Source organism: Canis lupus, chromosome 14 (genome assembly GCF_003254725.2).
Source record: "Canis lupus dingo isolate Sandy chromosome 14, ASM325472v2, whole genome shotgun sequence".
Taxonomy (NCBI): domain Eukaryota; kingdom Metazoa; phylum Chordata; class Mammalia; order Carnivora; family Canidae; genus Canis; species Canis lupus.
Genome location: NC_064256.1, coordinates 20,067,115 through 20,090,372, shown reverse-complemented (window position 1 = coordinate 20,090,372; position 23,258 = coordinate 20,067,115). Strand labels below are relative to the sequence as shown.

Sequence of the window (23,258 nt, the reverse complement as noted above, 5' to 3'; positions counted from 1 at the left end):
CTCAAGTGGGATTCACCTTCACAATATGTCCAGACACACTATATATTTACTTACTAGTTATTGTTTTCTCACTGTACTCCCAGCAAGAACATAAGATACGTATGGGAAGGAACCGTATCTGTTTGGTCAGTGCAATATCCTCAGTACTTAGACAAGAACTTGACACACTCAATAAATATATGTGTAAAGAATAATTAAATAAGAGGTTCCAGATCCCCAATTGCAGTCAAAACAACAGCAATCCTATCAAAATAAATCATTCCTTAAGGCTGAATGTAAAAGAGCTTTAATCACTGTTTCATAGAACACCTTTCATTGAATGAATATATATATTCACCAATTATGACCAGTCAAAACAAAATATGGATTAAGAATAAAACATGTTAATCATAATAGAAATAATTTATTATGCATGGCTCACCAAAGTTCCAATCATTAAAACCCAATATAATTAGCAATACTATAATAATATTCCACATAATTTTAAGTCATTAATAATTTAGTAGGTATTTCAGCTTTTTTGCCCCGGACAACACCAACCATCACCATCCTTGCCAGATAACAGACAATTTCCCAAACAAGATTTCCATCATACTTAAGACAGAAAGTGACTGAACCTATTAATTAATTCTGGTTACAAAATACAGAAAGACTAGATACTTCATCGCCAAATCTTGTTACAGGAAACCCCTGACTTACGAACATGCACTTAACCACATTTGGGGAGAGAAGACTTGAGAAAGGAAATAAAGTAGATAAAGAGAAAAGTGAGAAATTGAAAACATCTTTCTGAAACAGTAATCAACAAGGGAATGAATAATCTACAAATGCATCTTTATAATGGAGAGGATAGCTATCTACAAGTGTACACTTAATAAATTACTGGTTCCCAAATTAACGAGTGACATCTTCTGAGAAGACTCTTAACCCAGCTAAGCAAAGATAACCTATTTCTTTCAAATTGATTTGGGGTATATTTTCCCACAGAAGCAAAAACAAACAAACAAACAACAGCAACAACAACAACAAAAAACCCACTTCTATTACCTTAAAATAAAACTGAACTGTAGAGTTAAAACTTAAGGTACATCTGGGGTTAAAAAGATTTGTGAGCTGGCCTGGGAACACAGCCAATACTTTTTATACTGTTTCAGTAAGAGGGAAAAAAATTTTGTTCTGAGTTCCAAACAGCTGCCTTACACATAAACTTTTGAAACACAATTGGCTCACATGCTGGAAACTATCTGCATATAGGTTAGGTTTCATGGGATTCAATTTGGCCCATGGCATATTTCTGAGTATGTTTAAGAGTAAGTCACTTCGTATTAGGCCTCTTCTGCTCAGATATTGCCATTTCAAAGACCCCCAGCTTGTCCAGAGGTGAATTAGCTTGCTTAACATTTTATAAAATCTATAGCAAAGCCAAAAGAAGGGCTTCAAGCTACCAGGCTACTTTTTTCTTCTATGAATGGACTAAACTAAATTTCCTTTATCCCATAGGTTCATATCAACTTAGGGATGGAAGTACTATGTCACTACTTAATTGATTTAGAGACCAGAGCAATTTATATACCCCAGACACTTTTAAACAGTGCAACACAGTATTTGTTTTCCAAATTAAAAGAAGTTAGAATTAATTTTTGAAATGAACTAAAATTATCTGAAAAATTTTCTGAGGGTCTTAAAAAATATGGATCAAGAACTATTCATAAAAAAAAAAAGAACTATTCATAAACGAGGATATCCCAGATACTTATTAACAAAACAATACCAATGCCGACACCAAAATAGGTAAGGAGGTAGAGGGCATAGAGCCAAATAAGTCACTGGCATATTGTCACAGATTAGTACTATAATTATTAACAGTGCTTTATTTATTTATGAATTACTTTAATGTGTCTCAACTGAATAGCTAAAACAGCTGTCTACAGTGGTTAAAAAGGCTGTTAGCTATGTCAAGACCAGCATGACTCTGCCAAAGACATTTCTGTATATTCCCCAGGAATTAAGAAAATGAAACAAGAAATGTCAGTGTCCTTTTAGAGGAAAAAGGAGAATGAAGCTATGCTAAAATGACTTAACTAAGGAGATCCATCAGTGCCCTGGTGTATCTAAGGTAAATTAATCAGAAGAAAAGGTCATTATTTTCTCCAACTCTTACCTCTGGATACACCATCCACTCTCACAGCCAGACAACACACTCTGTCCAAAGCAAGGACCTATTTTTACAGGACAGCTCTTTCCACTTGGATGTCCTGCCATCAAACTCACTGTAGCATATAAATACCACACTCAATTTGTCCAAAACCAAACTCACCATCTGCCACGCAGAATTAGAATTACTCCCCTAATTTCCGTTTTTTTAGTCTAAGATTATCCAGGTATCTCTAATTGGAAACTTTTGTGTTCCATTTACATCACAATTACCTAGAGTACCTATAAAAAAATGCAGATTTCTGCCCCCCTCCACCCATCCTTCTAAAATCAGAACCTCAAAAGGTGTTATCTGGAAATGTTTAGCAAGCTCCTCAAGTGATTCTTATGCACATTCAAGTTTGAGAACCTCTAGAGTAGATTCATCCTTAACTCATTCAGTTCATCTAGTATCACATCCTTCCTCTTGCAAATCCTATTGCTGCCAGACTTTAAGAACCTAAAACCTAAATGTGTCAACAATTGCTCAAATTGAAATTTCTCAAACACCATTTCTGTTTTCCCTGCTCTATAAGTTGTCTTGACTTACGCACCACAATTAAAACTCATCTTCCTAATTTTTGAGACCTCCTATAGTCTGGTTGATCCCAACCTATCTCTCTTATCCCCCATGAGCCCTCTACTCCAATCACAAATCCAGACTCAAAATGCGAATTCCTACTTCAACGACTGTACTTATCTTAGTCTGACATACTCCACCACTGATAACTGAACTCCCCAATATCCACTCCTCTCTTTGTATTTGTCAAGGCAAAGCTTAAGTCCCAAACTCCTTCATGGCTCTCAACACAACACATTGCAATTGCTTTCAGATGTCCTCCTAGCCTTCCATTTGCTCTTAACAATCTTCCTAAAGCATTTTTTTTTAAATCCCTCCCTTACTCAACAACAGGCAATAGTGGTCTTTATTATCCCTTCCATTATGTCCAAATCTGAGGGCTAGAATAAAGGACTCATCAACTACACTAAATCAATTAACTCCAGCACTCCCCAAAACATGATTTTATTCAAGTTACACTTCTCAGAAAGATCTCCTCTCATTCTACCAATCTAAACTTCTATATTTCTTTCAATACACAATATAAGACTCAACATCATTAGATTAAATCAACAGTCTGGCCCTTTTAACTACAGGCATTGATAATCTAAGGCAGAAAATATCTTAGCAGACAGCAATAACAAAAATACATAAACACATACATTATTTTTATGATGCAATAGATATATTTTTACTCTATTTTGTGGTGGTTCCTTGTTTTCACAGCATTTAAGTAAAGCAACAAACATCTCCTAAAACAAAAAAGTGAAGGAACTGAACTCTCAGCATTGTTCTAAATAACTGAAACGTTAAGGAAATGTAGTAATTTCTACTCTTCTTTTTTAATTATTCTGTTCAGGAAGTAGTTATTTTTTCACCATTAAAAATCTATTTACTTCATTGGTCTTTATACACTACAATGGATTGGAAAGAGCATGGAACTTGGAATCAAAGTGTGTATTATATTCAGAATGGAGCAACTTTTTGGCAAGTCTCTCTAAGATTCAGTCTTTCTGTTGGTAACACTGCAGCCACCTGACCTCATGATATGGTGACCTACAACATTCAGATCATCAAAAGCCTAAAGTATTTCAAGTGCTCTCAATCTATCTTCAGATTAATCTTTCTCAGAGCCAAGCTAGTACACACCTACTGCAATCTATTTAACTGGCCATTCATTTTCTTCCTGCGCAGCAAGACCAGTTCCTGAGAAGAAAAACCAAATCCAGGAAACACAGCTGGAACAAGTTAGTATCCCAGGCCACTCTGCTAATGCTAGAAAAATCATAGATCTATTATTCATGGGATAATGCCCAGCTACTTGTGACAAATTGAAGGTTGAGAAAATATTTGCACAAAGAGCCATCATGCTAGCTGAGTAGGGCCAAGGTAGAGGTCATTGCCAGAGAATGAGCAGCTTGTCACATTTGTAGGAAAAAAAAAAATATCTTAACAGCAGAAGTTGTTGCTTCATCTATAAAAGGTTGTTTCCCTTCTCTTTGTTCTATGTTTGATTTGCATCGATGTAATAAATCATGAAAGCTGAGGTCAGTATGAATCTTACCCACGTACAGATTTGGAACTAAAACTTGGAAGAGACAAACTGCCTAATTATAATAACAAGACCTTGAAATAATATGTACAAAAACAAGGACATATGAAAATACAGATAGGTGCATTTATGAATTAAAAGTAAGTGTTGTGCTCGCTTCGGCAGCACATATACTAAAATTGGAACGATACAGAGAAGATTAGCATGGCCCCTGCGCAAGGATGACACACAAATTCATGAAGCATTCCATATTTTCTCTCTCTCTCTGTCTCTCATTAATAAATAAGTAAAATCTTTAAAAAATAAATAAATAAATAAAAATTAAAAATTAAAGTAAGTGTTGCCTTCATGTCCCACAGACACCTTCTATGTGTGCCTCTATCACTGGTCTGGGCAGATATATCTCTGCACTTTTATTTTAAATCAATACATTATGAGACTATAAACTAGGTAATAAACTGTAGATCAGTATGCTAGGGGAAAATAACATAAGGGGAGTTTTTCATGATTGAAGACTTCCTTCAAGGCAGAGCTTTAAACCAAGTTTTAAAGGAAATGATGGTTATAAAACACAAAGAAACTGACAGGAGTAGAAAGAATACTTATAACCTGATCAATTTTAAAAACCTGAAAATTTCAATTTATAGACAAACTCCGTCGTATTTCCCTTTTTAATAGCACTAGCAAAGATTTTTATATTTCAACTAGATTGTTGCTCCTACAAGTTAAAACAACTCTCAGCTCACCTTTTTTTGGTTGTTGTTTGTTTCTCCAGTGACCCACAATCACTTGCAAATACTCCTATGGGAACATCACCATGATTACTACAAATTACCACAAAGGTAAGATTCCAAAGTTGCATACACTTCACCTGCTTATACAAAATGAGTAGAAAACTGTGTATTCTCACAACAAAAGCAAAAATCAGTAAGTGGGACTACATCAAACTAAAAAACCTTCTGCACAGCAAAGGAAACAATCTACAACACGAAAGGACAACCTACAGAATGGGAGAAAATATTTGCAAACCATATTCTGGTAAGTGTTAACATCCAAATTATCTAAATAACTCATACAACCAAGTAACCTCCCCCCAAAAATCCAATTTTAAAATGGCCAAAGTATTTGAATAGACATTTCTCCAAAAAGGACATACAAATGGCCAACAGGCACATGAAAAGGTGCTCAGTATCACCAATCATCAGGGAAATGCAAATCAAAACAACAAGGAAGTTATCACTCACACCTGTGAGACTGGCTATCCTTAAAAAGACAGGAGATAACCAGTGTTGGTGAGGATGTGGAAAAAGAAACCCTTGTGCACTGTTGGAAACTGGTGCAGCCAAAATGGAAAACAATATGGAGGTTCCTCAAACAATTACAAATAGAACTCCATATGATCCATCAGTCCCACTTCCCACTTATATTCAAAGTAAATAAAAACAGGGTCTGGAAGAGTTATCTGCATTTTCACGTTTACCACAGCATTATTCACAACAGCCAGAATATGAAAACAACCTAACCATCCTCAGTGGATGAATGGATAAAACTGTGACACACACACACACACAGACACAATGGAATATTATTTAGCCATAAGAAAGAAGGAAATCCCACCATTTGTGACAACACAAATGGACTTTAAGGACATTAGGAAAACTCAGGTAAGTTTGACAGAGAAAGGCACATACTGCATGGTATCATTTATATGTGGAAGCAAACAAAGTCAAATTCACAGAAACAGTGCAGAGGGGTGGAGGAATTATAGAGAGATTGGTCAATGGTATAAACCTCCAGTAAGAAGGTAAGTTCCGGAGTTCTAATGCACACATTGTGATTACATTTAACAATATTATTATCATATTCCTCAAAGTTGCTAAGACACTAGATCTTAAACACACTAACAACAAGAAAGAAAGGATAATTACAGGACATAATGAATGTGTTAGCTAATGCCCGAGTGGTAATCATACTGCAATATAAAAAGTATCAAATCAAAACATTGCACACCTTGAAGTTACAGGGGGGCAAAAAAGGCTTCTCCTGGCAGATCTCCTGGAGATCTTGATGGGACTTGTAGCCGAGACTCAAGCTCATAACCACCACCCCACCCATGCCCAAGTTGAAGCTGGCCATACTTATGTGGTACACAGATCTACATCCCTAGCCCAAACAACTCCATTCTGAGGCTTTCTCATCAAGAGACCCTCAGCCAACACCATTCCCAGGCATTTCCTTCTGAGGTATTTATGAAAAAATTAAATGTTTATTAAACAAATAAAATTTAATTTCTTCTTGAAAAAAAATTGAATTCTCACAGGCTGATCCCAAATAGTTTATAAAGTGACTAGAATAGGGGATCCCTGGGTGGCTCAGTGGTTTAGCGCCTGCCTAATACTGGAGTCCCAGGATCAAGTCCCAGGATCGAGTCTCCCAGGATCAAGTCCCACGTCAGGCCCCCGGCATGGAGCCTGCTTCTCCCTCCTCCTGTGTCTCTGCCTCTCTCTCTCTCTCTCTCTCTATGTCTTTCATGAATAAATAAATAAATCTTTAAAAAAATAAAATAAAAATGGGAACATCCCATCTTAAAAAAATAAATAAATAAAAAATAAAAAAATAAAATAAAGTGACTAGAATAGTTCAAGTAAGAGTTGAGTTATTTTTAAGCTTAATCAGCTTGTTTTACATTCTTCTGCAATGAGTAGTAAGGAAAAAAAAGTGTTGCAGTCTTTTTCTGCTTGGTCAACTTTAACAACTGATTTAGCTAAAATTTTAAGAACAAAATGATTACCAAGCAACTTCTGTTATAAAATGCCCTTTATCCAATAATCCAGTTGTCTGACTTCCTGAGGGTTGCTTAAGCATCATCTTCACCAAGACATTTTCCCAGATACCCCTTCACTTACATCGTGGCCCACAATGCGTGAGGTACCACTGCTCACTGGTCTACCAGTGTTCAGTGATTACCACTCTCCCGACATGCCCAACACTGGCTTCCATCTGTTGACTTAAGAATTCTACCCTTTTTGCCCCTCCTCCTCACCTTCCTACTAGCCTCTGAGCTCCTCTGAAGATGCACTATCTCCAAGTCTTGGTACAAATCTGCCACAGAATAGATACTTTGCAAATATTTGCCAAATGAAAACACACACACACCTCTTATAGTCTAAATGGACAGAAATCTTTTGGTCTAACACTCACCTGCCATATAAGAAATTAGAGATACAAAAAGTTTCAATGCTAGAGCCAAGATTAAAAAACCCATTTCCACTACTCAAAGATCTTTCCTTATGTCAGTTCATTAGAAATCTATTTACTTTTAACAATGTAAAATTAACATTTTCAAATACACTTCTGGGAAAAAATCCAAAAGAAACAAAAACCTATGTCCCTACAAAAACATATGCAGCATTATTCATAATAGCCAAGAAGGTAAAAGAACCACAAATGGCCATCAACTGATGAATGGATAAATAAATATGGTATATCCACAGAAGGGAATATTATTTGGCCATAGAAAGGAATACAGTATTAATGCAAACTACAACATGAATAAACCTTGAAAACATTTTATTAAGTGAAAGAAGCCAGACACAAAATTGCATATCCTATGATTCTATAAAATGTGTATAACAGGAAACTGAGACACAGAAATAGATCAGAAGTTGCCTAGGGATGGGGTGATAGGGGCAAGAGGAGTCACTTGGGTATAGTATTCCTTTTCGGAGTCATGAACATTTCTAAAATTGCTTGTGGTGATGGTTGAGCAATTCTGTGAATATACTAGAAACAATTTCATGGTATGTGAATTTTTAACTCAATGAAACTATTATAAATATAATACCTATAATTGCTAACTGATTTATCTGGCATATTAGAATTTGGAAATTCTCATTCACAGATTTTCATTCCATGCTTCCCCAATACAGGTGAAGTGTTGTATAATTAGTAAACCTGAAATTCATTTCAAAAGTCTAAAATGTCATGTTTACATTGCATGTGTACAAAAACACTACATTCAAAATTCTTTCCTATTTATTTTATTTTGATATTTGGAGAATTAGTTGTCTACATAAAGGCTACGTGATCTATAAACCTGAATGCTTGACTCCTTTTTTTTTTATTTTTTTTTAATTTTTATTTATTTATGATAGTCACAGAGAGAGAAAGAGAGAGAGGCAGAGACATAGGCAGAGGGAGAAGCAGGCTCCATGCACTGGAAGCCCGATGTGGGATTCGATCCCGGGTCTCCAGGATCGCGCCCTGGGCCAAAGGCAGGCGCCAAACCGCTGCGCCACCCAGGGATCCCTGCTTGACTCCTCAAAGCATCCTGAATAGAGATTTTTGCTATATTTAAGTGATTTCTATTTGGAATGTTAAATGCTACCCCTTCCTATATTCAAAAGCAAATTGTTTCACTGAGAAAGCATATATGAAGATGAAGTAAATCCAGAAAAGAAAATTTCTTTCTCAGAGAGGTACTATGAATTATTCTGTGGCAAGTCTTCTGCATAAATGGAAACTCACAGATACAGAAATTCAAAGAACCTGTGTTAATATGCTAGCTTGGCTCCAGTGGGAATATACTTAGTCCCGTTATACTCAAGTCAATGACACCGTAGTCACTCAGACTCCCAAGATCAAGCCTAAACTTAAGGTGGATTTCATTGCATTGAAGGTATATTTATTCTTCAGAACCCATTTGCATGATTTCAATGTATTTTTTAATCAAGGTAATTTCACTAGCTGAATTTATCTGAATTTTCAACTTCAGGGTTTTGTTTTTAATACAACATGCTTATAAACAGAACTCTAGATCTTCTCCTTATAAGGAGTAACTTCTACATTTCTTTAAACAGAAAAGCGAGGTTCTCTTATGAGGAAGAGGTTAAAGAAATCCAATATAGGGTCATGTATCATAAATCCCCAAACATTGGGGTAAAACTCTTTTTGAATATTTGTAAAAATGTTGAGTGGCTTTTTTTTTAAATCATTTTTATCAGATGAAACCCACTGGTTTCATCTGATAACTCAGTATAATAATATCAAACAATCTTATTTTATCAAAGATTTCTTTAAAAATCTAAGAACAGCTAAGCTACTAGAGTTAACAGTCTCTACTGAAATTTTAACAGATATCTGAGCAGTAGCACATTTTTTGTGATTTATACATTTTAGGAACAACGAATTGCACAGAAATATGCACGGAAGAATAGGAAAATGAACTGGATGTCAACGAGTATTTTTTTTAAACTCACTCTATATAAAGGTTGGATACCCAGGTGGACTGTAAGAAAAAGGAGTGAGGGGGAAATTCTGGGAGAATGCCTTCTAACACTCCTGATAGTTGATTAGTTTAAGAGTAGGGAATTCATTAGGCTGCAATGAACCCCAGGAAATTCATTTGAATCTAAATTAAGTTTGCATCCTAAAATTCACTGAAGATTCAAAAAGTAGATTCAATATATCTATTACAAGATACATATGAGGCACATAATGAACATTCAGATATTTCTGTAATAATCAAAATAAATTCATAAATTAACGCAAAATGAGCATCCTCAGACATGCTGATTGTCAGGCTCTGCCCAAATACATTGGTTGTATCAATAAAAATCTGTTCTAGGATATATCCTCAAATCACAAGTAAAATTAGAGTGTGTTAAAGGGCTAGGGAAAACATTTTCCAAATACTTTAACTCAAACTTTAAATAGTAATTTGCTGCCTAAGAAGCCATTTACATCCAAATTTGGCACTATTTGCTACCACAGTGGGTACAAATATTTCTGAGTAGTTTTTGCAAAGGGGGCACCAGTCATTTCTAAAATTAACCTTAACTGCTTAGATGCTCCAATTTCCTATGTGAAAGGACTGCTGGGACTCCTCTAAATCTAATTTTATATTTATAAGGAACCTCATAGTCTTCCATTTCGTTTAAAAGTTTATAGATTTTTCTACTCTGAATTAGCCTGAGGTAAGTGACTTTGGTTATTCATTTTTAAAATTTATTTATTAATAAAATAGGAATAAGCTGTCCTACCCAACCCACTGGGTAATCAGAATAATAGCTAATATTTATTAGTCACAATACCACTTTGAAAAGCATAATATTTGATACAGCTAAAAGATAACCCAGTTATATGAAAAAGAAACTATCCTTCATAAGACTTGAGTTTCCCTTGTAGGTGTTGAGGAGAAAAAAAAAAAACCTTTTCTTCTACTCTCTTCAGCTCAGAAATGATTAGCCTGTAAATTAAATTAACAAAAGAGATTAGCAGGAGACAAGGCATACAATTTTTATTAATATCTTAGGTGCACGGGAGGTCACAGAAAAGAAGTAAAACACAGAAGTAGTTAGACTCAGGGGCTTATATAACATTTTTTAAAAGAAAAGGGTAAATCCCCTTTTCTTCACAGGACAATGAATTCTGAGTGACTACACAATATATGGGGGAAACTAACGGAAGAGCTATTTTAATAAAGTTTATTTATGCAGACTCACCTCAGTGCCAACTCCCCAAATCTAGTAAGAAAGAGTCACTCTCTTTCTTTCCCACAGGACAGGATGATGGATACCTTTATGAAGGAAATTCATGCCCTGCTTTTAGGCAGGTAAGGGGAGGACAGAAAATTCTTCCGGCATCTGCTGACTGAATTTCCTTCAGCTCAAAATAACCCTCATACCAAAGTGGGGTAGCACTTTGAGGTAGCATATCTGAATACCCTTAATGGGCAAGTCTGTCACTTTACGGGTCAGTTTTTATTTCCTTCTTCTATAGCAGAGGAAGGAGAAAAGAACAAATCAGAGATGGAAAGGTAATGAATTTAGCCAGACTAGCTGTATCATATCACTACTCAACTCTCCCCTCTATCAAAAATGTACATAGTGAAAAAGCTATGGAACCCTGTAAATGGATGCCAGAACATGCATCTTTCCCTGTCAACAAGTGAATCTACAGAACTCAACAGGTAATTCAGGAAATGCACTAAACTTTGCTTTTCTACTAAATATATTGGCAGGGAAAGCAAGAAAATATGAGGACACTTCAACCAGAAGTAACATTTTTACATGAATACAATCTCCATTTTATTTTCATTTATCTTCTGACAAGGCAGGGAAAGAGATCTGGAAACAAACAGATCTAGACTCAAAGTCTGGCTCCACCATTTAATAGTTTTATGAGCTCTGGCAAGTTGTTACTGTCACTGAACCACTATCTCTTTATCTATAAGCAAAGATACTTTATGAGGAACTAATAACACCTCCCTGACAGGTATATGGTAAGAATGAAATAAATTTAAGTCAGATAAGAAATGTAAAATGCCTGGCAAAATACAAGACTGAAGTGTTATTTCTTTTATCTTCCCCTACTTTCTAAAGGGACTTCAGAATTTTCTCTTCATTTTATTTTGACCTAAACCTAAAGGAATAGATGCTATCATTTATAACATAAAGATATCATAGAATTAGCAACAGGGTACCTTTTGAGAGCACTTTCTTTTCTTTCTCCATAGTACAGAAGACATACCCAAATCCTTGAAGAAGGGTCAAGAGACAGAGTGAACAGAGTTCACTGATTATTTTTATTTAGTATCTGTAGAATAGAAGAGAATGCCAGCATTCTATCAGATATTTTTAATATCAGTAAGATTTTTGTGCTCCAGCCAGACATAAAGAACATTAAAAAAAAAGTTAGTTAATTCCATCAATTTCAAAGTTCTTTAAAGTTCAGGGGAAAGATATTTAATTATCTTATGAGCCAAAGAAATACAAAATCCAAAGTATTACAGACTACATTCTCTACATGAGATTAGGGATGTGGGCTGTATGGTTAAGAAGGAACTAACTTAGTACCTCCCTGTTACCTATAAATAAAGTTTAGTGTATCTATGAAATGAAATGACATAAATCTGATAAGCATCTTGTTCAAATTCCTCACACGGTCTCAAAAGTTGAGAAAACTACTTGGGATAACATAATCCTAAAGAGATTTATAATTAAATGTAAAAAATATTTGGGAGAATCAAACACCTTTCATTACTATTATATAATAATAAGTTCAATTACATTTTAAAGACCCGTAACTTTTAAGAGAATTTGGTCTATTATGGTGATAGGCCAGACTTATAATTCCAACCAAAAGACAAAATTGAGTAACTGATTTAGATCAATGATTCTAAGTATTTCTACCTAACTCTATATACACAGTATTGACATATTAGGGGAATTTTAGAGTCACTTTATTTATTATTTATTTATTTATTTATTTATTTATTTATTTATTTATTTATGAGAGACACAGAGAGAGAGGCAGAGACATAGGCAGAGGAAAAAGCAGGCTCCCTTTGGGGAGCCTGAAGCGGGACTCTATCCCAGGACTCCAGGATCATGACCTGAGCCAAAGGCAGATGCTCAATCACTGAGGCACCCAGATGCCCCTAGAGTCACCATACTTATTATTTTAACCTGTGAGATATGTATAGGAACTATGCTGTTCTCAGAAAAATATTTAAGTCAAATATAATAAATTTTACATAGAGTTATAAATGGCTTAAGGTATTTAAGTTTGTAAATGTGACTAAGTATCATTCAAAACCTTTAAATTGTTCAAATTTGACAGACCTGGAACAACAATAATATGACTTAATACAAGCTGAATTTACATGCCAAAGGTAAAACTAGGAATTTGAGGGCAGCCCAGGTGGCTCAGCATTTTAGTACTGCCTTCAGCCCAGGGCCTGATCCTGGAGACCCGGGATCGAGTCCCACATTGGGCTCCTTGCATGAAGCCTGCTTCTCCCTCTGCCTGTGTCTCTGCCTCTCTCTCTCTCTCTCTCTCTCAGGAATAAATAAATAAATTCTTTAAAAAAAAGAAAAAAAAACTAGGGGGCAGCCGAGGTGGCTCAGCGGTTTAGCGCCACCTTCACACCGCCTGCAGCCCAGGGTGTGATCCTGGAGACCTGGGATCGAGTCTCGTGTCAGGCTCCTTCCATGGAGCCTGCTTCTCCCTCTGCCTGTGTTTCTGCCTCTCTCTGTCTCTCATAAATAAATAAAATCTTTATTTTTTTTAAATAAAATCTTAAAAAAAAAAAACCTAGGAATTTGAATCTTCACTTTACATATTAATTTTTAACGTCAATATAATCTCTGGGTAATTTTTTCTGCATGTAATCACCATGCTCAGGAGTGCTAAAAACATTAAATTAGTAAGGCAAATTTAATGACAGATTTTAAAAGTACTACTACTTCTACAGAATATGAACTCATATAATCCCTTCAACCATCAGTGGTTACTGAATACTGAAGGTAAAAGTAAATAACTCTTTCCAAAAGTAAAATGAAATACTTACTAATCTTGACACGCTCTGTGCTTTCATTTATACCCAAATTAAATCTAGAATGTCATAATGAAAGAACACTCCTGACTTAGTCTGGATATAAACGAAACTTCATTTTACTTTCTACTCGTAGCTCATTAACTATTTTCATTAACTTTGTAGTAGTCATTCATTAACTATTTTCTCAACTTTGTAATCTGTAAAATATGTAACTGCATTCATCCTTGGTATTTTTAAACCATATTGCTGTTGTAAAATGGAATTTGGGCAGCAATACAGAAAATGTTTCTTTTCCTTGAAAATAACCAAGTCAATTTAAAAAAGAAATTGTCTATACAATCTGGGATTTTAGCCAGGTTTTAATTTTTATGAATGGAAATAAATGTGTAATCAATGTAACAAAAATGCAAATACAGTCACAAAGCTTAGCTTAATTTTGCTGATGACTTAATGAAGCCACAGAATATTAACCCGAGCACTAATTTGATACAGCCATTTGTTATGTTTTAGGGCTCAACACTCAGTTATTCCTAAAATAACTCCCACAGTCCCACTATAACAAATAACAACCAACAAAAAGTTTGAATGGAAAACGTACACATTCAGTTAGTGAACATTTTTCAGCACCTGCCTTATGCCAGGTATCAGGGGTAAAGAGGTGAATAAGAAAGGCAATGTCATGGAGCATAGATTCTAATAGGAGAGGAATAACTGAAGAAGAATACATCAGGTATCAAGAAGTTACATTGTGAAAACAAAAACTGGGGGATCCCTGGATGGCGCAGCGGTTTGGCGCCTGCCTTTGTCCCAGGGCGCAATCCTGGAGACCCGGGATCGAGTCCCATGTCGGGCTCCCGGTGCATGGAGCCTGCTTCTCCCTCTGCCTGTGTCTCTGCCTCTCTCTCTCTCTGTGTGTGACTAGCGTAGATAAATAAAATAAAATAAAATAAAATAAAATAAAATAAAATAAAATAAAATAAAATAAAATAAAATAAAATAAAATAAAATAAATAAAAAACTGATTCAATGGAGCCTAAGAGGCTAAGGTAAACTGGAGAACAGGGAAGGCCTGTAGGCATGGTGACCTGGATACCAGGAACTGGCCACAGAAATATCTGGAAGAAGGGGAAGGTTCAGGCTAGAGAGACATTTGGATCAAAGCCAGAGGCCACAGGATCAGGTGTCAAATTTATAAACTCTTTATGGTAGGTACATTATTCACAGAATGTGAATAGCTTCTACCATGTTTTTGGCAAGTGTTGGGTCTACTGAGACCCACTGGCCTCATTTTAAGCTTTTTTGCACACAAAGCACACATTATGTCTTACCTTCAGTGGGCACTTAGAAGTCACTCTTATGTCCAATTAATGATTAATAGAATATCAATGTTTCACACACTTTTTAATATAAAAAAAAGTTTATTAGCTACTCGTAAAATTTCAACCCAGAAATCATGACAGCAGACCTATCAAATCTACAGGTGCCTTCTCATAACTAGTTGGTCAAGATATCAAGAAAAAATTAAAATTGCCTTACTTAGTAGGCTTACTTCCTATTATTACTGATGTTCCAACAAAAAGAGGTATGGTGAGCGGGGTTCTAGCAAAGTTGGCTTAGTGTGATCAACCAGGTAACAATTTTTAACTTCACCAAAGCTAATCACTATAAGTCTCTTTGATAGCAAGAGAAAAAAGTAAGAATCCAGATTCCTTTATTTGTTAAATGATGAAAATTTGCCCCCAAATTTTACACAGATAATTTCAGAGGTAACAGACAATATATAGAAAATGTACTAAAGATAATGTAGTTTTATTAATACATCAGATTTATGCCAGGAAAAAAAAGTTTAAAAATGAGGTGCATACCACCTTCAATAATACAATAAACCTACAGCCTATATAAATATCCTCATCAGGAAAAAAAAAAAACAAAAACAAAAACAAGAGAAACCATATCAATCCCCTTTACCTAACCTTTGGAACCCAGCTGTATCCACACCTGACAATATCCAGCTAGTCGCACTTCCAACTGCCTCCTGATCATTCTTCCTACAATTCTGGCTTCCATCCTTCCACCAATACTCCCCCAAAACATTCTTTTTTCCTTTTCTATCCAGCAGAATCACTTTTTCACAAGACTCTTCCTTCTTTCAGACATAGTCTTCCACGAATGTTATCAATAATATTGACAGGGTTGTACTCAGAAACACAAACATTTTTAAGGGATGAGAAACTCCAGGGCTACCCTCGTCAGGTATGATGGCTGAGTAGCTAGACTGGAATCTGGGCTGCCCTACCCCTTTATGCTATGAATGACTGAGGCAGAAACTGTCTTCCCCTTCAGCTATCTGGGGTAGTGCCAAGAATAAGTCCACTATTAACAAAGAAAATCTGCTGCAGTATAGTTTTAAAACAAAGGATATAGGGAATGAAATTTTCTACTTGTTCCAAAATAAGACATAAAACTTGAGAACTCTGTGATTTAATAAGTCTCATCTATGCTAAAAGAAATAAAGAATATAATGATAATTATATTTTGAAAGATATATTTAAGTATGATGGAAAACCACTTTGATGTTTAACAATTTATGAAAAGAAAAGCTAAAAAAAAAGAAAAACTTATCACGTATACTGATATCTGGATACCAGAAGCTGTGGGAAAGTAGTTATCTTTTAATTACCCACATCTTTGCAAATACTGACAAATGAAATTCTGAATCTAAACATGAATGCTAGCTCATCTGATCTATTTTCATTGAGACACTGATTGAAGCCGTCCTATACACTGTGTACACTGAATTAGGGTCTGTGGAGTTAAGAAAGGTAGGATTTGATTTCAGGGGGCTGGCGATCTACATATGTAAACTACTTCTATATTTTAAATAAAAGTGAATATTCATACAAAAATTAACATAAGCCATCAGGCTTGGGAATTCAGAGGAAAGAAAAATTACTTAAAGATACCAATATGACGACAGAATTATTTAAGAAAAAAAATCTAATACATTTATTGCTCCCATTTGCCTTTACACTTAGAAGTATAACTCATGGGGACAAAAACATATGTTCTAGAAAACACTTTTTTTTTACCAGTGCTGCATCAATTTATAAAATTTTAACCAGTCATACTACAGTGCAACTTCCATTGACTTACAAAAATTAATCACTCGGTGACACCTAAAGAAGGAAAGAACTTGGGCAGCCGGGTGGCTCAGCGATTTAGCGCTGCCTTCAGCCCAGGGTGTGTTCCTGGAGGCCCGGGATTGAGTCCCGCGTCCAGCTCCCTGCATGGAGCCTGCTTCTGCCTGTGTCTGTGTCTCTCTCTCTCAATCTCTCTCTCTCTCTCATGAATAGATAAATAAAATCTTAAAAAAAAAAAATTTAAAAAGAAGGAAAGAACTCAACTAGGTAACATGTCAGTACTATACAAAAAGAATCCATTTGTTTAGTCAAATTAAAAACGACAGTGATATTAAATGCAAAATGAAGAATGAAGAAATGACATGCAATAAGAAATTGATATTTACAAACAAAATGAAAGATTTAAAATCCATCCTTGGGACACCAGGGGGTGGTTATATTTTTATTTGGAAATAAACCTGAACCCAAGAATATTAACACTCACTATGTTTCCAATAAGGTTTCTCACTTGCAGCTAATTTCTCTTTTGAAAGCTTGTGTAACAAATCAACTGTGTTTTTTCTGAAATGCCCAGAGGTACTTTAGCACAGGGGTTCACATAGCAACAAAATGAGACATGCCTCCTGAAATGATGGCTTGGAAGTTTATCCAGCAGCATTCACTGGTGGAAGGAATCCAACCAAGCTGGGGACCAGAAGTAACTGGACAGGCAACAGGATAGAATGAGCAACACTGCAACAGGTACAGGCTGGCAGGTAGGCAGGCAGGCCTGGCAGCAGAAAGCAAAATTCCAGCTAAGGCTGCCAAGGTACCATGAAGGCAGGATAACCAAGCACAGGAAGCAAGAAAGTCTCCTTCCCTCACAGCAGCAACAGAACCCCTAAACTTCCCCAATTGAATCAATACTGGCTCCAAAGCCTAAGTCAGGACTGATCACAAAGTGGGGCAAGCTTACAGGAGACTGTAACTTTGGAGACAGTCCTGCAAGTTATCTCAATATCAGAACTACAAGTAGGAAAGTAAAATATCTGAAGTCCTACCTCTCCCTCAAATACGCACTGATATTGAAAACCAACAGAAACAACACATTTGCAACAACTGAGAATTGACTGAGAATATCTATTCCTCTCCTATGAGGAAATTCAGTGCCCAGACAGTTAGGGGAACTAAGAAAAGTAAAACACGTCGAGTTCAGATATTTTTATAGGACAGCAATTAGAGCAAAAAAGAAAGTACTATCCAGTGGGAATCAAAGGAAATAGGAGGACTATTTTGGGCATTTTGTAATAGAAAAAGATTCTGAATCTCCTACAGGTTATTCTTGATTATCCATGCCACAGGAAGAGCATTGGGGAATGGATAAAATGAAGCAACAGATATTACAAAAATGATTACACTTGGATATAGATTTTAAGAAGTAAAAATTTTACACTAAATTTGTTTTACTACAATATGAACCAAACAGTGTGCTACTTATTTTTTAAGATTTTATTTATTTATTCATGAGAGACACAAAAAGAGAGACAGAGACATAGGCAGAGGGAGCCTGCTGCGGGACTCGATACCAGGACTCCAGGATAACCACCTGAGCCAAAGCAGATACTCAACCACTGAGCTACCCAGGTGCCCAATAGTGTACTATTTAATGTTGCTTAAAATATGCGTAAATCTTCAGACAAAAACATAAGAGAGCTTAATACCAATAAGCTATTAATACCAATAATCCCTTATTCGAAGAGGTACACTTCAGGAAAACTTTCCAGATCCCAAAGGAAAATCTAGAATACAAAATAAATAGTGAAAAAATAAAATGAAAAACAGGTGCATAAACTGTACATAAATAAACAATGGTAGTGTTAATAATAATTGCCTAACCTGATAAATTTTTTAAAAGATCTAAAATATAGACAACTTTGTAAACATAGGAAGAAGAGGAATAAAATTACTTCAGTGGTTCAGAGGAGAGTAAAAACATTGAGTAACGTTAGACTTTAAGATACACAGATATACATATATAAACAAATAAAAACACACATTTCTAGAGCAACCAAATAAAAATTGACTCTAACTTACAAACTAAGGAGAATACAAAGCAAGTCTGAAGGAAAAGCTCAAGAATTCATGAAAAGGAAAGGAAAAAAGAGGAAAAGCAGCCAAAATGGGAGTATACACACACAAAAAAACGCTCAAAATAAATACAATAATCATAATAAATCTAAATAGATCAAACCCCCTATTTAAAAGAAAAGTTTGATTTAAAAAATCAATAGTACACTATTAGGCGCCTGGGTAGTTCAGTGGTTGGGTATCTGCTTTGGCTCAGGTGGTTATCCTGGAGTTCCGGGATTGAGTCCCGCAGCAGGCTCCCTCTGCCTATGTCTCTGTCTCTCTTTATGTCTCTCATGAATAAATAAATAAAATCTTAAAAAATAAGTAGTGCACTAGGGAAGCCTGGGTTTAGCACCGCCTTCAGCCCAGGGCGTGATCCTGGAGACCCGGGATTGAGTCCCATATGGGGCTCCTCGCATGGAGTCTGCTTCTTCCTCTGCCTGCATCTCTGCCTCTCTCTCTCTCTCTCTCTCTCTCCCTGTGTCTCTTATGAATAAATAAAATCTTTTAAAAAATATATAGTGGTATGCTGCTCATAAATATGCCTAAGACATAACGACACAAAAAGTTTGCAAGCAAAAATATTTTTTAAAAAGATATACTAGGGCAACAAAGGAAGACTGACATATAGTTCTATTTGTACCAAATGTAACAGACCTCAAGCAGAAATAATGAAATGACATATAAGATACAGAAGGAAAGAATGACTTAAAAAAATATGAAGGAAAACGTAACACCTCGAAACGCGTACGTACTTAAATAGCTTCAAAATACATAAATAAAATTGTCAAAGAGAAATACAATTCTTATTATTAATATATAAACCTAATAAAACACTCAGCAAACATACATACCAAACTTGAGTTAATGTGTATATACAGAAAATTGTTGTCATGAACTAGAGACTACCAACTCCTTTCAAGCATATGGGGAACAGCTACAAAAACTAGCCATGAACTAAGCCCTAAAGCCAGTCTTAATTTCAAAGTAATTAGTATCATATAGACCATATTCTCTGATCATAATGAAAGTTCAAAATAAATAACAAAAACATAACTGGGGGGACATGAATTAGAAAATGTTAAAACTTCTAAATAACTTACAGGTATAGGAGTAATCAGTATAGAAATCAGGAAATAGGGATCCCCGGGTGGCTCGGCGGTTTAGCACCTGCCTTCAGCCCAGGGCTTGATCCTGGAGTCCCTGGATCGAGTCCCACATCGGGCTCCCTGTGTGGAGCCTGCTTCTCCCTCTGCCTGTGTCTCACCTCTCTCTCTCTCTCTCTGTCTCTCATGAATAAATAAATAAAATCTTAAAAAAAAAAGAAATCAGGAAATACTATAAAGTGAATAGTAAAAGCATACTAATATAAAAATTTGTGACATTTAGGTAAAGCAGTACATAGCAAAATTCAGTCCTAAATTCTCATATTAGAAAGGAAGAAAGAGGGAAAAAATCACTGAGCTAAGCATCAAATTAAGAATTTACAAAAAGAGCAGACCAAAAAAAACAAAGGAAAGTAAGAAAAAAGAAATAGCCAGAATTAACAAAACAAAAAATACCAGAGAAGATCAAGAGACACAAGCTGGTTCTTTTGAAAAGACTAAATATGGCCTATCTCTACAATAAATTAATAAGATAAGTTAACAATATTAAAAACTACAGATACAACAGAAATGCAAAAATGAGACAAGGGCACCTGAGTGGTTCAGTCAACTAACCATCTGCCTTCAGTTCAGGTCAGGATCCCAGAGTTCTGGGATCGAATCCTGCATCAGGGAGTCTGCTTCTCCCTCTCCTTTATACTTCTGCACCCGCTCATGCTCTCTCTCTCTCAAATAAATAAATACAAGGGATCCCTGGGTGGCACAGTGGTTTGGCACCTGCCTTTGGCCCAGGGCGTGATCCTGGAGACCCGGGATTGAATCCCACGTCGGGCTCCCGGTGCATGGAGCCTGCTTCTCCCTCTGCCTGTATCTCTGCCTCTCTCTCTCTCTCTCTCTCTGTGACTATCATAAATTAAAAAAAAGAAAAAGAAAAAAAGAAATTTCCATTTAAAAAATAAATAAATAAATAGTCTTAAAAAAAATAAAAATGAGATAATATTATAAACCACTTTTGAAAACCAGACAAAATGCACAATGTCCCAGAAAATATAACCTACCAAATTGTCTCAAAAATGACTTTAAAATTAAGAGTGCTATAATCTTTAAAGATATTGAATGAAAACTTTAAATCTCACAAACAAAAAAATGTCTATTTGGTCTCACAAGAAACTGATTCAAACACTCAAGAAAGAGATCAATCCAGCATTACACAAACTATTTCAGAAAATAGGAGAAGAACCACTCTCTGGGGCCCTTGTGTGAGACTGGTATAACACTTATACCAAAACCAAGCAAACAGTAGAAGGAAGGAAAACCATGGGGCTTGTCTCACTCACAAAGACTGACTGGTACAAGCCTCTTGAAGAAAATGTTAATAAATAAAATCACCCAGTGAATTAAAAATGCAATAATTAGATTTATCTCAGGAATTCAAGAGCAGTTTAACATCACACCATTAACACCTATTAATATAATCAAAGGAGAAATCTTCTATGATCATCTAAATAGATACAGAAAAAAAGTTCGATGAAACTCAATATCCAATCAAAATTTAAAAACAAGAATACCAAGTAAATAACTGAAGAGAACTTTCTTAACCTGATAATGAATATCTACCAAAAAATGACAGCAAATGTCATATGTAATAATAAAATATTGAAATCACTTCCATTAAAATGAAGAACAAGACAAAAAAAGTCCACTACCACCACGTCTTGTCAATATTTTAAGGAAGATCCTAATAAGACAAGGAAAAGAAGACAAAGTTATAGGCTTACAAAATAAATAAATTATAATTGTTAAGCTATTGTATGATTATCTTTTTTAGAAAACTCAATAAATCTATAAGAATAATTTTGAAATTAAAGTCAGAAAGTCACCAGTCACAACATTAAAAGTTACCTTTCAATTTATGGGTAAGAAAATAGACTATTTACATTACCAATAAAAAAAAATTTAAACAAAAGTTATACAACTTATAAAAAAATAAAATTGAACATACAATTTTATACAATTTTATATAAATTTATAAAAATTTATATAAATTTATATAAATTTTATACAATTATAAAATTTATACAATTTATAAAATAAAGATATTAAAGAAGACTGAGGGGCACCTGGCTGGCTCAGTCAGTGGATCGGGTGATTCTTGATCTTAGGGTTAAGTTTGAGCCCCACCTTGGGTATAGAGAAGAAAAAAATCTTTTTTAAATTTTTTAAAAGATTTTATTTATTTATTTGAGAGAGAATGAGAACTTGAGCTGGGGGGAGAGGGAGAAGCAGATTCCCCACTGAGCAGGGAGCCCAATGCAGGGCTCGATCCCAGGACTCCAAGATCATGACCTGAGCCAAAGGCAGATGCTAAACTGACTGAGCCACCCAGGAACCCCAGATAAAATCTTTAAATAATAAAAGAGAGAGAGAGACAGAGAGAGAAAAGAAGAAGACCCAAAGAAACAGAAAAGTATAGCCATATACTTTCCCATAGCTCAGGACTAGGAGATATAAAAATTCTCTCAACTTCATGAATAGATTCAAAGAAATTCCAAACAAAGTGGAAAAAAAACTTTTGAAGAATTTCACAAGTTGATTAAAACACAGAAGAGCAAAGGGCTAAAACAAGCAAAGCCACTCTTAATGAAAAACAATGTGAGGGAATTTTGCACTAATACCAAAACTTACAAAACTGACAAAATCAGTTTGTGATTGATGTAGAAATAAAGCCAAATCAATCATCAAAACAGTAAAGAGATCCCAAAACAGAACTCTGCTTACATGGAAATAAGTATCAGAAAAAGCTGGCTAGCTCATTATGCCTGGCTTGCTAATCCAGCTCTCTGAACTATATTAAACTATATAAATTGGACAAATGTAAAACTTCCAACATCCACTACTCATACTCCAAGAATGACAAGTAGAAACCATTCTATCTTCTTAAGTCAAGAGGCGGGTGGAGGAAGGTATAAATTACTGAAGATTAGTGAGCAGAGACAAATACTTTCCATAGAAACTTAATTTATTCTTCACTGTACAGTAGATATAATCCGATGAGAAAAAAAAGTTTCAAGGCCCTCAATAATTTTTGTGTAAACGAATCTTAACACCAAAAAGTTTGAGAAGTATTGTTTTAAAAAAGGGAAAAAATAAATAAAAGTTACCTCCTAAAAGAATGGGACTCTGGGGAAGGTAACACACGTCATTTTGAAGTGCACACCATTTTGAAATGCCCACTCTACTAGTCAGAAGACATAAGCCT

General features: G+C 35.3%; 1 protein-coding gene, 1 long non-coding RNA gene and 1 other non-coding gene across 21 annotated transcripts in view; 2 read left to right on the top strand and 1 right to left on the bottom strand.

Annotated features, from left to right (window-relative positions):
• Window positions 1-23,258, bottom strand: part of PPP1R9A (protein phosphatase 1 regulatory subunit 9A) — a 312,061-nt gene that overhangs the window by 249,158 nt on the left and 39,645 nt on the right. The gene's annotated exons all lie outside the window — the stretch shown is intronic.
• The window catches only part of LOC118350592 (uncharacterized), a 28,842-nt gene continuing 9,317 nt past the window's right edge, over window positions 3,734-23,258 (top strand). Inside the window, exons 1-2 of the long non-coding RNA XR_004804656.2 lie at window positions 3,734-3,999; window positions 5,080-5,146. This is a non-coding gene — a long non-coding RNA (uncharacterized LOC118350592). The remainder of the gene's footprint in view (window positions 4,000-5,079; window positions 5,147-23,258) is intronic.
• LOC112675145 (U6 spliceosomal RNA) lies at window positions 4,454-4,560 on the top strand. The gene has a single exon (XR_003145777.1). It is a non-coding gene; the product is annotated as a U6 spliceosomal RNA (small nuclear RNA).